This window comes from Corvus hawaiiensis, chromosome 7, assembly GCF_020740725.1.
Source record: "Corvus hawaiiensis isolate bCorHaw1 chromosome 7, bCorHaw1.pri.cur, whole genome shotgun sequence".
In the NCBI taxonomy this organism is placed as follows: domain Eukaryota; kingdom Metazoa; phylum Chordata; class Aves; order Passeriformes; family Corvidae; genus Corvus; species Corvus hawaiiensis.
Genome location: NC_063219.1, coordinates 31,829,865 through 31,845,139, shown reverse-complemented (window position 1 = coordinate 31,845,139; position 15,275 = coordinate 31,829,865).

Here is a 15,275-nt window from a genome sequence, read left to right as displayed (position 1 = left end):
ACTTCGGGACGTGTGCTGAGGCAGACGGGAAATTTAAGGATTTTACGGGCTGGGAAGAAAAAGCCACTTTTCCAGGATTGATGCAGCTGTCTAAAAATTAATTTACAGAAAATAAATAAAAATACCCTGGTCACAGTTCTGGTTTTGCTGGACTGCTGGGGCCTCAGCCAAGCGCCACAAGGAGGGCGGCTCTGCCGCAGCCGGTGCCTGCTACCCCGGCCCCAGGCGCTCCCGGCCGCGGAGGGCCGAGTCGCCGCGGGGAAGGGCAGTGTTGGTGCTGACACGGAGGGGCATTGGAGATAGGGGTCCCACGTCACCCCACATTTTACGCAGCGGAGAACGGGCGGGCTGGGTGCCCGGAGCAGCGGTGCTTCCCGGCCGGCCGCAGGCACCTGCTCCGGCTGGAGCCGCTCTCCTGCCCGCGGCCGTTTCCCGGGGCTGCGGGAAGGGCAATTCCTGGCGTTTCCTCTTTCTGACGTAACCGAAACCCCCCCATTTACCCCCTCCCCAAAACGGCGGCCAGGTAGCGGTGGGTCCGGGGAGGCCGCGGGGCCCCGCGCAACGCTCCGCGCCTCTCCGCGGGGCCGGGCCGCATCACGTGCCGCCGCCTATGTACCCTGTATGTGCACGGGTGCTGGCTCAAAATACACCTATAGCTCTCTGTGTGTGTGTCTGTATCTCGGCGGTTCCTTGCGGGCTGAGCTGCGGTGCCAGCAGCAGCGAGGCTCCCCCGCCTCGCCCCGCCGTGCTGCGCCGGCTGGGTGCTTTTCCCTCCTCGGGAGCAGCCCCCGGGAAGCGGCTTGGCCCGTGGCTCCGCTTTCAGGAGGCGACCGGCACCGGGAATCGAAGGAGACATCTCTGGGTGTCCGTCAGCTGCTCCCCGGGTGCCCGGGAGGCGTGTGTGTGCCCGCACCTCCGAGGCACGTTCGGTTATTTTCTGTACCGGAGAAACATTACCGAATTGTTACCTCCAGCCACACAATAATCCCCTAAAATAATAGCTGGCAGAACACAATCAGCCCAGGAATCAAGAGCTTCATCCGCAATTAAATGAATGTTAAACCCCCCCTGCATTCACAATATCATATCATTTACTCGCACCGAAATTGGGTTTATTTATATTTAAGTTAGCAAAATTGAAATCTTTATCCCAAAAGCGAGCGTGGGTACTTAATTAAATTCTAATTAGGACACTATCAATATCCCATTTAGCCACGTAGCCTTTGTGAGCCGCGGTCCCTTTCAGAGCTGTAAATGGGGGCTCGCTGCCTTATCTCTCCTGCAAGAGACGCCTTGAGAAGGGCTGCAAAAGATAATTTATAGGTTTTAATTACTCTTCATTCCGCCTGATCAGCTTGGCGTTCATCACAGGACGGCGAATAAAACCTGGTCAAAAGCACTGTCACTATTCCCTGGCAAGACGCTTAATCAAAGTAAGCAGGGCCATATTACACGCTGCGAGCTTCTTCACGTAATTTCCCAGCTGCTGATAAAGCTAGTTGAATAATGCTGCAGTCCTTCGGAGACACCATTTACAGAAATGACTTTATTGACGGCTTAACGTCGGTAATTCATTTTACCTTTCATGTATTGGGAGCCCGGATTTGTTACAGTAATAGGATGATAAATGTCCTGGCGGCCCTATAGCTTTTATTATTGAATACAATACACACACCCATCCTTAAATGTTCCAAAATTGGGTAACAAAAGGGAGAGAGAGAGAAATCGAAGCCTTTAACTATTTAATTTGCCTTCCTGAGCACGCGCGGGGGGGAAGTGTGTGTAAGTGCGTGTGTGTGTGTGTGTGTACGTGTGTGTGTAGGGAGGGGAATTATTTCATCTGGAGTCCTCCCTTCTTCTAGAAACTGTTCTGGATTGTAAAAGCTTCTCTATAAATTGAGTAGGTTTGTGTACGGAGGGGGTGGGGGATCGGCTGGATGAATGAGGAGGGGTTAAAGGAAAAGACGATGTATATTTCCAGGCTGAATATTTTTTCCATCGCGACCCTTCCTATCTAAATAGATAAATATTACTCCCCGGCTCGCAGGTAGTTACAGTAATCGGGGTAATATGTCTATACACGGTGGCTTAAGGACGGAAGCCTACAAAAAAATCCCTTCTTACGAAAAAGTTCCCTCTGTAACTTGTGGGTGCCGCTGGGTTTCGGGGCGCCCGTCGCGGGGCCCGGCCCTGCGGAGCCCCGCGCATGCTGCTGTCCCGGGGGGCCGGTCCCGCGGAGCCGCCGGCGCGGCCAGAGGGGCCGGGGCATCGAGGGCTCCCCCGAAAATGCTGCGGGGCCGGGGCCGTCCTGCCGCTCTCCTGCCCCTCGGAAATGCCGCGGTGCCGTCTGAGTCTCTTGCAGGTTGGTGTCCCCACCGGCTCTCGGCTCTGGGGCTTGGGTCAGCCATCCCGGCATGGGGCGGGAGAACATCCAGTCCGGGCGGCGGAGAACGGCCGAGGGGTGGCGGACCCGGGGAGCCGGGCTGGGACGCCCGGTGCCCGCCGTCGGGCTGTGCGGAGGGCGGCAGCATTGCTCCCGCCGCACGACTCCAGCCCGCGGCGCCCGCAGCCTCTTCGAAAACCGGGAGAAATAATTTCTCCGATTTCGTTGAACTTGCTTCTTTTTGCTGGTGGTTTTTTTCTTTTCTTTTCTTCTTTTTTTCTATTTTCTTCTTTTTGAGGAAGGCCGCCAAAGGAAGGAAGTTTTCAAATTGAAAAGAAAAATAAAGTTAAAATTAGATCAAAAATCCTTTGCATTTTTTTTTCTCGGCGCCCTTATAGGAAGGAGGAAGTATAGAAACGTGGTTAATATACGCTGTGGTAATCCTATTTCTACGTCTAGATCAGATCTCATTGGGGCTTTTGCTGAAGGACATAAATGAGTTGTTCTAATACAATAGATTTCATCCTTCCTACAGGGACTGGCTGACCAGAGGTTTTGTTAAAAGTGAATACGAATAGATTTCTGCTACAAGTGCAGCATTATTATTATGAGCTGTAAGGTCAGACTATACATTCCGGGTCCCCAAAGCCTATAGACCCTGGGAAAAGCGCGGGATATACCACGTCATTGTACCTGACAGTCTCTTCAATAGACTAATTCAATTATCGCTTGGGGATTCAGTCTTCATTGAAAGCAATAATAGCGGTGTAATTCGTTGGTAAATAGGTATTGGAGGCAGCTCCGCTCGAAACTTTTTTCGAGGCACAAGTTTATATCTCTGGGAGTCAAAATCTCTCCTGGTAGCAACGCGAGGAGTGAGGATAGAGGAAGGGATGTTTTTTATGAAGAGGAGGGCCGGGCTGCGGGGAGAGGTCGGCGCGGCCGGCCGGAGCCACAGCCCCTCACCCCGGCCCGGGCGGGCAGCGCGGCCGCCCCGCTCCCCCGAGAAGTTCCCGGGGCGCCGGGGATGTTGTGCCCTGGTGTTCTGGTGTAGAGTTATGAATCAATTACCATCCAGGACCACCCCCACCCACACCCGGCTCTCAAGTCACGGGGAACTGTAGCAAAGATTTAATTTTATTTACTTCATTGCCTGTCCCCCGTTCCCAAGTGGGACGGAGAGCAGAAGTTTCTGAGGGGAGAAGAGAAAACTATCTTTCTTATTGTTAGCGGTATTATTGGTTTGTTTCTTTTCCTACAAGGGGAAAAAAAAAAAAAGGAAGAAAGAAAAGATAAAACAGGAAAGAAAAAGGGAAAATTAAAGTGAAGATAAAGAAGAGTTGATCAGGAAAAGGGAGAAAACCAAACAAAAAATACAAAAATAAGGACAAATTTTAAAAAAGGAAATTAAAAGAGAAGGAAAGAAGGCAAGAAAGAAGGCAAGAAAGAGGCAAGAAAGAAAGAAAGAAAGAAACCTGAAAATGTAGAAAAAATAGGAAGGTGCATAAAAAAACCAGGGAAAGAAAAGAAGTAAGAGGGGGGAAAAGAAAAGAAAACAAAAGAAAACAAAGAGAAAAGAAAAGGAAATAAAAGAGGCGAAAATAAGAGAAGATAAAAGAAAAAAGAAAAGAAGAGAAAAGGTAAGAGAACAGAAAAGAGAAGAGAAGGAAAAGAAGAGAAAAAGAGAAAAGAAAAGAAAAGAAAAGAAAAGAAAAGAAAAGAAAAGAAAAGAAAAGAAAAGAAAAGAAAAGAAAAGAAAAGAAAAGAAAAGAAAAGAAAAGAAAAGAAAAGAAAAGAAAAGAAAAGAAAAGAAAAGAAAAGAAAAGAAAAGAAAAGAAAAAAGAAAAGAAAAAATAAAACAAAAAAGGAGAAAAACACAAGAGCTCGCTGCTTTCCAGTGGCCTGGCTGCAAACCCCTTCCCATTTGCTTCCCAAGCCCCCTCCCGCCTCCCACCCACATCTGCAGCCCACCCTACCTCGCTGCGAGCAGCACAAGTCACCTGGATCGGCTGTCTTAAAAAGGTCCCAGCTCCCGGAGATGTTCCTCTCTATCTGGCCGAGGGAGGATCCGAGGAGGGCAGCGGCATCCTGTCGCCCGGCGAGCAGCTCCGGCGGCTGCCTCCGGCCCCGGCTGCTCCCTGGCAATCTGGTTTAAGTTACAGTGGATATTTCTGAGCGCTGCTTTACTCCACTTCGGGACAGATACCTCTGTCCCTTCGCTAAAGACGTTACCAATAGGGGCTGAAAGCTCCGTGGAGGGTTTGGGGTCCGCACGAGCCTCTGCTCTGCTGGGCCGGTCCCGGTCTCGGTCCCGGTCCCGCCGTGCTCCTCGTCACCGGCACACCCGGTCGGGCTGGCTCGGACCCGTTTACATTTTAAAATATGTTTTCAATTTCCTCCAGCTCTTCCCACCTATGTCTCGCCCTGCTTCTCTCTCGGCTTCGGGAGCCGTGGAGCCCAGGGAAGAGTCGGGAAAACTTTCGCCGCCGGACCCCGCGGGAGGCGGCGGGACCGGGGCCGGGGCGGCTCCGCGGAGCTCTGGCGGGCGGAGGGGATGTCCTCGCCCGGGTAAGGGGGGACTCCCTGCCCGGCCAGGGTGCCGGAGCCCCGCTTTGGGAACAACACCCCCGAGACTCTTCCCAACTCGAGTGAGTGCAGGGCTGCCTCTTCGTGGTAGTAAAGCTTTTCCCTTCACCGACTTCGGGATATTTGGATGACAAAGGGGCTCACGCGGGACTGGTGCCCACGCCGCCCACCCGCTGCCCTGCCATGGCTGTAGGGGCAGGGGCTGTCCGCGTCCAGCTCCACGCAGCCCCGCTGTGTCTCCCAGCCCTTCTGCACTCTCTGCGCGTGTATTTGCCTGCGAGGGTTTGCGGGTGCATTTGTGCAGCTGAACGCGGGTGCAGCGGGCATGTCGGGGAATATTCCCTCGCACACACGCGTGTGCAAGTGGCTGTAGCTGTTAGCTCAGAGGTTGCACACGGGCACGACCTCCCTCCACCACTACTCGGCGGGTTCCCCTTCTGCCCGAAGGCCGCCCTGAGGGGCTCCTCCTTCCAACCCCGCGCCCGTCCCCTGCCCGGGAGCAAAGGGTCCGTCGCCGTGGAAAGTTTGCCCAACTCCTGGCGTGGAGGAATGGTCCCTCATGGGGTCCTCTCCTCGGCTCTCAGGTGCACAGCCCTCTCCAAGCGCCTGCCTGCGGGGATGGCTGGGGTTCTCCTGCAAAGATCTGGTGTTCTATAGGTTTTTTACCCCGAGGTCCAAACGACAGCACCGGTGTCGGGGGACATGAATGTCACCAATTCTCCCCTTCCTGTCGGCAGGCAGCTCAGGGCTCTCTCTGCCAGTGCTTTGGAGGGAGCCGAGACCCATACTCCTCTCCACAATATTTCACTCCCCTTTCTGTCACTTCACACCCCCGCGTCCGGGCCGTGGCTATGACATGGGCCCCGGACCCGGGAGGCGACACCGGGTGGGAGGGTCCTGGCCTGCCCCGGGCCGGTGTGCAGGCACCGGGAAAGTTGAGAAGGAGAGAAAGGGGAGGTGGAGGGGGAAGAGAATCCTTTGTGTTTTTGTCATCCTTTGTTCCGGAACTAACTTGACCAGTGTGGCTGGGAAGCAGCACCATTTCTATTGGAAAAAGCAGGAGAGAGGGGGGCTCTTTTGATCCTCTTCGGGGAAATGATGTTCGGGGAGGTGGTTGGAGGCGCTGACACTGGCTCTGGACTCTCTCTGCGGAGGCTCACAGCGAAATTTCGTTGAAGGCACTATTTCTGCCTTGCCTGGGAACTTTCGGCTTTAATTATCCGTGTGGCTCCTACGAGCTGGGCTTGCTCCTCTCTGCTCATCCGTTCCCAGGGAGAGAAAACAGTGTGTGTAGTGCTAAAATGCAGCAAGACAAAATAATCAGCTTTAAAAGTACGTGTTGGCTTGGGGGTGGGAGACAGAGAAAGGGGCAGAGAGTAAAGCAAAATAAGTCTATTGCCTGGAGAAACGATGCAATGTTACTGCTGCCCAGTGGCAGTAACCGGAATTGGGTCATTTTAGGGACAAACGCCGGCAAAATTCAAGTCACGTCCACTTTTGATATAAGGATGTGTCCTCTTTAAAAATTGTTATGCAAAAGACTCTCATACGTGATCTTCTTGCGATAAAAAGCAGCAAGCCAAATATTGGAGCCCGAGTCAATAATGTATGAACAGATTAAGCAACCTTTCTCCCAAGCAATTATTCCAGCAATTGAAAACCTCGCTCGCTCCAAATTTCAATAATAATAATAATAATAACAATAATAGCAAAAGTAAATAAAGCCCAGCGCAAGTGAGATGGTCTCCTGCTCCTTGGCCCTTGCTCGGGAAGAGTGGGTGGAATTTTTTTTTTTCCAGCCGGGAAGGGTAGCCGAGAAGGTATTTAAACCAGCAGCAGCTTGAAAATCACAACAATTCATAATAATCTACGAATCGCGGGAGTAAACAGGCATATCGCTGGGCCACCGGCCTGCGGGGTTTATTTGTCTTTAAAGCTCGGGGTAAATTAAGTTTCCGGCTGTGTAATTCTAACAAGAGGTGATAGAAAACGCACTGGGGGAGTAATAGATGGTGGCACCGGGGATCAGAGGGGGGAATGGGTTTAATGCTGATTTATGTGCCGAGGGCTGGGGCGCGCCGCCGCCGCCGCAGGAGCAACGCGGGCAGCTCCGCGGGTGCGGGGGCTCCGCGGGGGTGGCCGGGATGAGCGGGGCCCGGGGCATGGCCCGGAGCAGCGGCTTATGGAGGAGCCGCTGCCGGGAGGCGGCTTGTCCCGGCACTCGCCGGGAGGGAGACTGCTGCCCTGCGTGGGGAGGGACACGCGTCCCTCGTGGCCGAGATCGCCAGGAGATCACGAGGGGAAAATAAATTCAGCTGCAGGAGGAGGGCCAGGGGGTCTGGCAGCAGGGAGACGGGGGCGGAAGGCAGAGATCTGAGATGGGTTTCCGCGAGCATCCTTGTGGGTAAAGTCGCTGCAAAACTTGGAGAGAGAATTTCCCCAGTTCTACACTTCACGTCCCCTGCCCGCACTGGCGGCCCCGCAGCAGGCAGTTTGCATTTGCAAGCCTCTCTCTGGCTCCACCACAAAAACCTGCCCTCGTCTACACCGGTTCCGATCTTGGTCTTGAATTTGGTCGATGGTGCAGTGGCAATAACCAGCCATTCGTTTCGGTTGCAAAAGCAGAGAGCAAGTCAAAAGCAAGGAAATTGAACTTTCTGGAGACAGGCTGGTGTAGACTGGGGTTTCCACCCTTTAGGAGAAACCGTGACCAGGTTTCAAGTGAGGGATGGGACTTGGGACCCATTTGGAGGCTGTGTGAGAGGAAGATGAAAATATTATTTGGGAACGATTCCTCACGGTGCATCTGAGCAAAGAGGTTGTGTGGGAGGACCGAGATGTTGTAGCACCCAGCCCCACTGACCTGCTACAACTGAGACCCTTTTCCAAAATATGCCAGAGTACAATAGAAATACTCGCTAGCCTGGCACTTCACCTGCACACCCAGCCCTGCAGCCAAATCCCACGTCCCTCTCCAGACAGCAGCCTTACATTCCTGAGCTAGACAAATGATGAAAAAGTTCCAGTTACCGTCTAATGAAAGGCCTCCATCTCCCTTCCCCCAGAGGTTTCCGATGCACATATAATTAGCTCTCAATATTTCATGAATATGGGGTTTTACTAATTCCTTTTCACTCAGGAGATTTCGCATTCACCGTTTTACCCTCTCTGTCATTTTGCACAAAGCCATGGCTGTGGGAAGGGTGGTTGCGGGTTGGGGTGGGTTCTTTGAGCTGGATACACAACATCCTTCAGTCGCCTGAGGCCTCAGCCCAGACATCATGGGAGACACAGATCTCAAATGAAGGACCACAGGGTTTTTTTTAATGCAGGAAATTAAATGTGCTGTGGGATTTTGGTCCTTTGGGGCAAGCATTTTTTTCCATGGGTAGCAATTCAGGAACAGGTCTTCTGCTTCTGAGTTACAGCATGTTTTGGAGAGAAATTGGTACTTTCTGACCAAAAAAAGCAGTCATCTCAGACAAAGCAGGAGGCAGAAGTCAAGCTAAATGTCATCAAGAAATGTCCCACTAAATCTTAGTGATCTTCCACAATAACAGCTTCAAATTGTCTGAATACTACACAATTGTATTAGTAAGGACAAATCCAAGTTCCCACTCTGTAAAATGAAAGGGAAGACTTTGCCAGCATCATCTTTAGTTCTTTTTCTTCTAATCATGCCAGAGATATTGACTACATCTCATTTTTCTCATCCTGCTCTATCCAAATGTATGTGCCTCGAGTAAAGTGATGTAATGATAGTACAGTCCTGGGGGAGTTTTCCTGAACACACGGCAAGAACAAAGTTTGGTCCTACAGTTAAAGCAGATTTAGACTAATGGACTTTTCACCACATCCTTCAATGCTAAATACTGGCATTTGCAATGTAGTGGGTGAGTTTCTGTAAAGGCAACCCCCAACCAGAAACAGCTCATTAAAAATCCCATTATCCCCATAACTAGCTTATTATTAGTTTAAATGACTGTCTTACGATTTGTAAGAGGGAAAACAAATCCTAAAACAAATGATACTTATAATCACTGAGCCTGGTGGGCAATGGATTTTATTTGCCACACATTTTTAGTTGGATGTTAAAGAGGTTTTCCAGTTTACAGTAATTGCTGTCTCTCTATGTGGTCCATTGAAGGATAGCTTTGTTTTCTCGCATTAAACTTTGTGAGTCACTAGTTACTGTGCTTTGCCTATTTCTTAATGACAACTTTACACTTATATGGGCCTTTTCCACCCTGCAATTCTCTAGCTGTTTACTAGGAAGCCAAGAGGAGCTGGTGAAAGGGAGAGGAGTTCCCTGAGTGACTGACATGGATGCAGGATCAGAACCTGCAGGCACTCTGCTGAGCTCTGAGTCACGTTCAACAGGATTTTTCCCTGTGTCAGAGACAGAGAGTTCATTCCCATAATGTCTATCTGTGGGTGTGCCGCAGTGGGATTTTTTCTGTACTCATCAATCCCCAGGGGTGATGGTGCAGGTAGTGAAACTCCACAGGAGTTGGCAGGTTTGGAGGTTATAAACCCAGGCCAATGCTGCCTACAGGAAACATCTCAGAAGCTGAAAGCATCTCCTTTGGCTCTCTGGGGAGTGACCTGCATCAGAAGCAGGACCCTAAGGGAGAATGGGATTATTCATCACTGCTCCGGGCTGAGACAGCCTGTGCTGAGATCCCATCAGCTGCAAGGGATCCAAAGCCCTGCAGACACTGCTCTGGTGTGCAAGAACACGCGGCAGAAGGGCTTCCAGAGAGGACTGCCCCCATATTTCACTGTTTTCTGCTGCACTGTGATTATTCTTTAATCTGGTTTCCAATGTGCACTCTTTGCTGTTTGTCCCATGACTTCAGAAGTCAGTATAGTTTTTGGTCCAACGGTGATTTACAGATCCACAGTTCTCATCCATGCGTTCAAGAGGTACCATGTGTACAACCTTATGGGCCAAATTCTCACCTGGAGTAAAGTGCTGTGGAGAGGGACCTTCATAGAGCTGGGCTGTCCCTGCCCCGCTGCTCCCAGTACAGGCTCAGAGCAGCACACATCCCCGGGCTCAGGACTCACTGCAGATGGAAACAGCCCAGCCCCTTTCCCGGGGTTATTAATGCCTCTTTTTTTGTCCAACTGCTGGCTTCCAGAGACATCTTGTGGCTCTCACCAGATATCACAGCTGAGCTGCTCCACATCCCAGCACGCTGCTCTTCCTGCAGGGTTGAACAGCCAAAAGCCGTTTCCCAGGCTGCTTGCTGTTTGCAGCCTGTGTGAGGTTTATCTTTCTTTTAGCCCTTGATGTGTATTTTCAACATTGTGTGACTGCCTCTCACATACAGCTCAGTCTAGGTTACAGGTGTAAGCACCAGTGTTGAAGGAGAGAAAATATCTGCAGAGGTGCCACTGGTGTGCAAGGCCTCCCAGACTGGTGTTGCCCCAGGAAATCAGTGTTTTCTCCCAGAGTAGCACCCAGAACTGGTACCTCAGCAGCTAATGAAGCCCAGTGTTGTTTGGTTTCTGGGTTTTTGGTGGGTTTTTTTCATTATTTCATTTGATGACAATGCTACAAAGAGAAATATAAAGCAAAAGCTCTTTTGTGAGAAGCAGGGGAAGAGCAGTGTTGGCACATGGCAGAAGATGGGGGATGGCTTGAATCCCTGTGTACTGCAGGCAGAGGGGCCCTCTCCAGCCCTTGCAGCAGAGATTTCCAGGAGCAGTTTCTCAGCTCAAGTAGGAGGGACAAACCCCACTGGGGTGTGAAAGACGATCTTTTTTGGAAAAGGGGTGATAGGAAGCAAATAGTGAGGATTGAACCCCATGACCATGTAGGTCCCATCCATCCACATGCTGACTGCCCAGATGGTGATGTGAAAGCACAGTCCTCCCAGACTGCAGTGAACAAGGACTGTTGGGCTTTTAAAATCTTTTCAAAGTAATGAATTAGCAGTAATTATTCAGAAGATAAAGAAAGGTCATTTAAACCACCCAGTGTCAGCAGATCTCTTCTTGTAAATCTCTTGTTTAGGCAACAAGCCCATCATTTTATCTACCAGGGTGGCTTGTTCCAGCAAGTATGGGCAGCCCTGCTCCCCTGAGCACATGCAGTGCTGCCAGCCAGCTCCTCACTCATGGCCAGAGAGCACAGGAGGGAGCAGCCAGGTTCAGGCAAGGAGACGAAGGCTGTTCCTCATGCCTCAGGCACACAAGGATTGTTGTGGTGCCACATTACGCAGGATCTGTCTGTCCAACACCCAGTTAATCCTCCTCCCTTTCCATGAGGAGATAGCAGCTACAGCTATGGTGTCTGAGCCAGCAGATTGCTTGTCTCCATCCAGCCAGGGATTCCCTTCTGATTGCACAAAGAAAGCTTCACAGATGAGGGTGATTTCAGATGTGTATCCCATAGGCACACTGACTCTTGCTGGGTCCAAGCCATCCATGCAATCTATACTTTCCCACTGGTGTATAATTTTCTTGGCACTTTCCTTGCAACAGGTGGACTGCAAAACAAGGAAACATAGTGTGACTGCTTCACTCTTGACTAAGAAGAAAGATTTACTGCAGAAGACACATTGCTTACAGTTTTATGGAGATTTCTTATCTAAAGCCATGTAACACCCTATGGCGGGGGGCCACAATGTTGAAAAAGTCTCAGAACATCCAAACAAATGTTTTCAAGCAGGAAAGGAGCCAAGTTACCATGTCTGTGCACAACATCAGGACACTGGGCTGGGAACTGTAGCGGAGATCACATGGTGCTCTAACCCCACTTCGCACTTGTCTGGTGCCCAAGGAACCTTGTGTAATTCATCCAGCCCTGGAGGGGAGAAGATTCCGCAGATGAAAAATGACTTCCCAAGTGCCCAGGACAATGCGTTGGCTGTACTGACTCAGACAGCTTGCTGTGCTCTGTCCTTGAGCTAATCATCAGTGTCTCCATCCAAGAGGTGGCCAAGCCCGTAACGCAGCCTCTCACACCCACAAGAGGACACAGATACCTTCGTCCACGGCTATGACCAGGTCCACACCAGCTATGGTAATGTCTCCTGGCCTCTTACAGATCTGAGGCACCCAGGGAAGAGGACAGAGAGAACTGCTGTCCCTGCATTGCTCCTTGAGGTGGTTTTCCTGCATGGGTTTGTAGTTTGATGCAATGTCCACAGCGAGAACCAGTCCCTCTGTCACAGACGCTGCTAAGAAGAAAGCATGTCATGAGTTATGACCACTAAACAGCAAGGCAACACTAATAAATCTTAATCTGAAGGCTGATAAACTGTAAAACACAACATAAAATATGATGCATGGGTTGGTGTTGAGAGCCCGAGCCTCTGATCTCTTCCCATGGGTGCAAATTCTGGCTGATTTTTACTGATGGAGCTCCAAGTGGGCCAGCTGCTGTCACCCAGGCTAAAGTCGGCCTCATGACTCTTATCTATGTAATTCCTGGTTATTAATATCTTTTATAGCTGATACGTGGGACTGAATGGTGTGTGCTTTTTCAGTGAGGATAAACCATTCAATCACGTAAAGCATCGCCTAAGAGCTGTTGCTAGATGAATCATTTAGGTTGATTGAAGGCTGTGTAAGTGATATATTAAAGAAGTGCCAAGCAACATTCCTTGATGGGGAAAATTATGTGTTTTCTGGCAGATTCATAAGCTAAGGAATTCATCTGTGGGTTGTTAAGGAGATTATTGTCTGGTATGTCTGTATATACATGGGAGCAGGAATACCAGTCAGTCCATTTTCATAGTTATCCAAAATAATCTTGGTTTGCTGAAATGAAACTGTCGGCCCAGTCTGATGCTGGGTAAACTTTTGACTCATCAAATCAAAGTGATTCTTTCTGTAACTCTTATGCCAAGAAAGAATTTCGTCCATGGGTTTCAGAGACAGGATCTTTGTGGGACATGACCAGCAGAGTGGACTCAGTGAATGTTGTTACCTTTTATTGTCAAGAGAATTGCTTTCTAGGACCACTGAAAGGATGGCTAAATATTTCTGTAACTCTAGCAAACTCTAGGATGATGTGAAAAGTGCAATGGTTATCGAAACCAGTTCAATTCCTCTTATTTTGATCCATACATTAAAAAAAATCCTAGCAAGAGCCCTCTTCCTTTAAGGTGGTCCGTGTTGGGACTTAAAACTGACCTAACTAGGAGGAAAAATTAATTTTAACCCCACAAGAAACTTTTGGTGCCTATGATGCCATCCCAGGGCACACCATAATGCCTCCAGTTTCACAACCACTCTTTCAGGAAGGTGTTCATCTGGGTTGGCAGGGCTGGGCACAGGGTCTGGCTGTGGCTGATATCCAATCCTGCACTGCCACCAAAACAGCATCTTCCCTGAACTAGTGGCTGTTTGCCATTCACCAACACTCACATCAAGGAGAAAGGAGAAAAAGCATGATCACAGAATATATTTTGCAATATCTACATGTTTTAAACATTTTTTTTCTTTTCATTTTTCCGAAAATTATGTGTGTGTCCCTGGCCCTGGAACTCCCACACTGTCTCCTTTCAGCTGGAGTTCAGTATGGTCTTAGTTTGGATTGCCATTCAGGTCTTCAGGCTTTTAAAAGTTTGCTTCAGTTTATGCAGCTTATGCAAATCTATGTGTCTGAATCTGAATTTCACATTAGAAACATGAAGACAGCACTGCAAATAGCAGCATTCTGTACAATCTGATCTTTACATCATTACTTTCAAACCAGAGTTATTTATTGTCTCATGATCTGTTTTATAGAATTTCCTAGTTTATAGTTTGTACTTTTCCACATCTTCATTACATACTGTAATTTTATCATCCTCCAGTGAAGAATTTTAAATCACTGCTTAGTTTCTGTCCTGTATCCCCCACCCAAGATCACACAGCACTTTTCTGCAAGCCTCCTCCTATCAGTTGAAAAAGTAGGGGAAACCCTGTTTTGGCATGTTTCTCTGCAGTATTTTGCTTCCCTGTTTTACTCTGCTTCTTCCCAATGTGCAGCCAGTGACGGAAGGGGCTCTCCTCTGCTCTGACTCGGAGAACACTGTTCTCCACAGGGAGGAGAGAGACAATAATTAATAATATTAACTGTATGTCATGGACAAAACTAGCTTATGAAGAGCCCAGAGAGCTTGCAGATGGGGAGCTTATGGTCGCATCAATCAGCTGAACAAGCAAATGAGAGAGGCAGGCCCTTAAGCCCATTTACTCAGCGGCTTGGTGCGCCACAGAACTCAAGTACTTTGTCTCTCTGTGTGCTTTGTAAGGTTTTTCTGACAATTATGTATCTCACCTTCACATTACCCATTATGGCTTTGAGAGATGTTTAAAGTGATCTTCAAAGAAAGCTTAGAGTTGCTTAATATTGTGGAGGGAACTTTGATATCCAGTAGCTTGGGCAAGGTTTAATCCACAGGGAAGCGTGTTTGGGTGCAACTCCCAGAGTGGGCTGCAGACCTTTTGCCTTGGCCCACAAGGGTGGGCATGGCTGGATACTCTTCTGATGGGAAAACAAATCCTGGTATGGATGCAGCTTTGGCCACTGAAGGAATATTTTTCTGGTTTATACTATTAAGAGGATGCAAGGTGCAGGTAACATTAGGTCAGTCTGGGCAGAGAGTTCTGCCAGCTGCAGGTGAACAAGACTGAGGTGATGGCTATTTCTTAATGGTAGTATAAGTATAAACATACTGATTAAAGGCTTCATGTTTGAAAGGCTATGACTACCTGAATAGCTTCCCAAGCAATACTTGGTGCTTCTCCACCATTATGAGGGTGACAGTGCTGAGACCCTCTTTCCACACCTCTCTCCTCAGTAGAATATAGACCAAAGAACACTCAAGTTCAATTAAACATATCAACTGTCCAGTAAAGAAACTAATTGTACACTCTCAGCTAGTCTCAAAGGAGCCTGAGCTCTTCAGCTGGCTGAACCAGATAATATCTTTCAGCTACTTGTTGGGAGCACACATTCCTCGGGAAAGCTATGATAAACCCGGCACTTAACAAGGCTCACAAACCAACTAAACAGCTGTGGGAGACATTTGGTGCATTCGACAGTAAAGACAGGAATGCTTTGAAGACCGGGCTTGTAAGGCAGAGCTCTGTCAACCAGCTCCGGAGCAGCCCGGCGAGCGGCTGGGGCGTATGGAGCGAGCTCAGCCTTTATGACTCCGCAGCCCGGCAACTGCCCTCCCGGCCGGCGTGGCCGTGATTTATCCACCCCGCACCCCCAGGCTGCTCTGCTGTTCTCGCTCCCTGCATTTTCCAGGGCTCTGTTTCACATTAACTCATCAGCAGGTTGCAAAGTTAGCAAGCC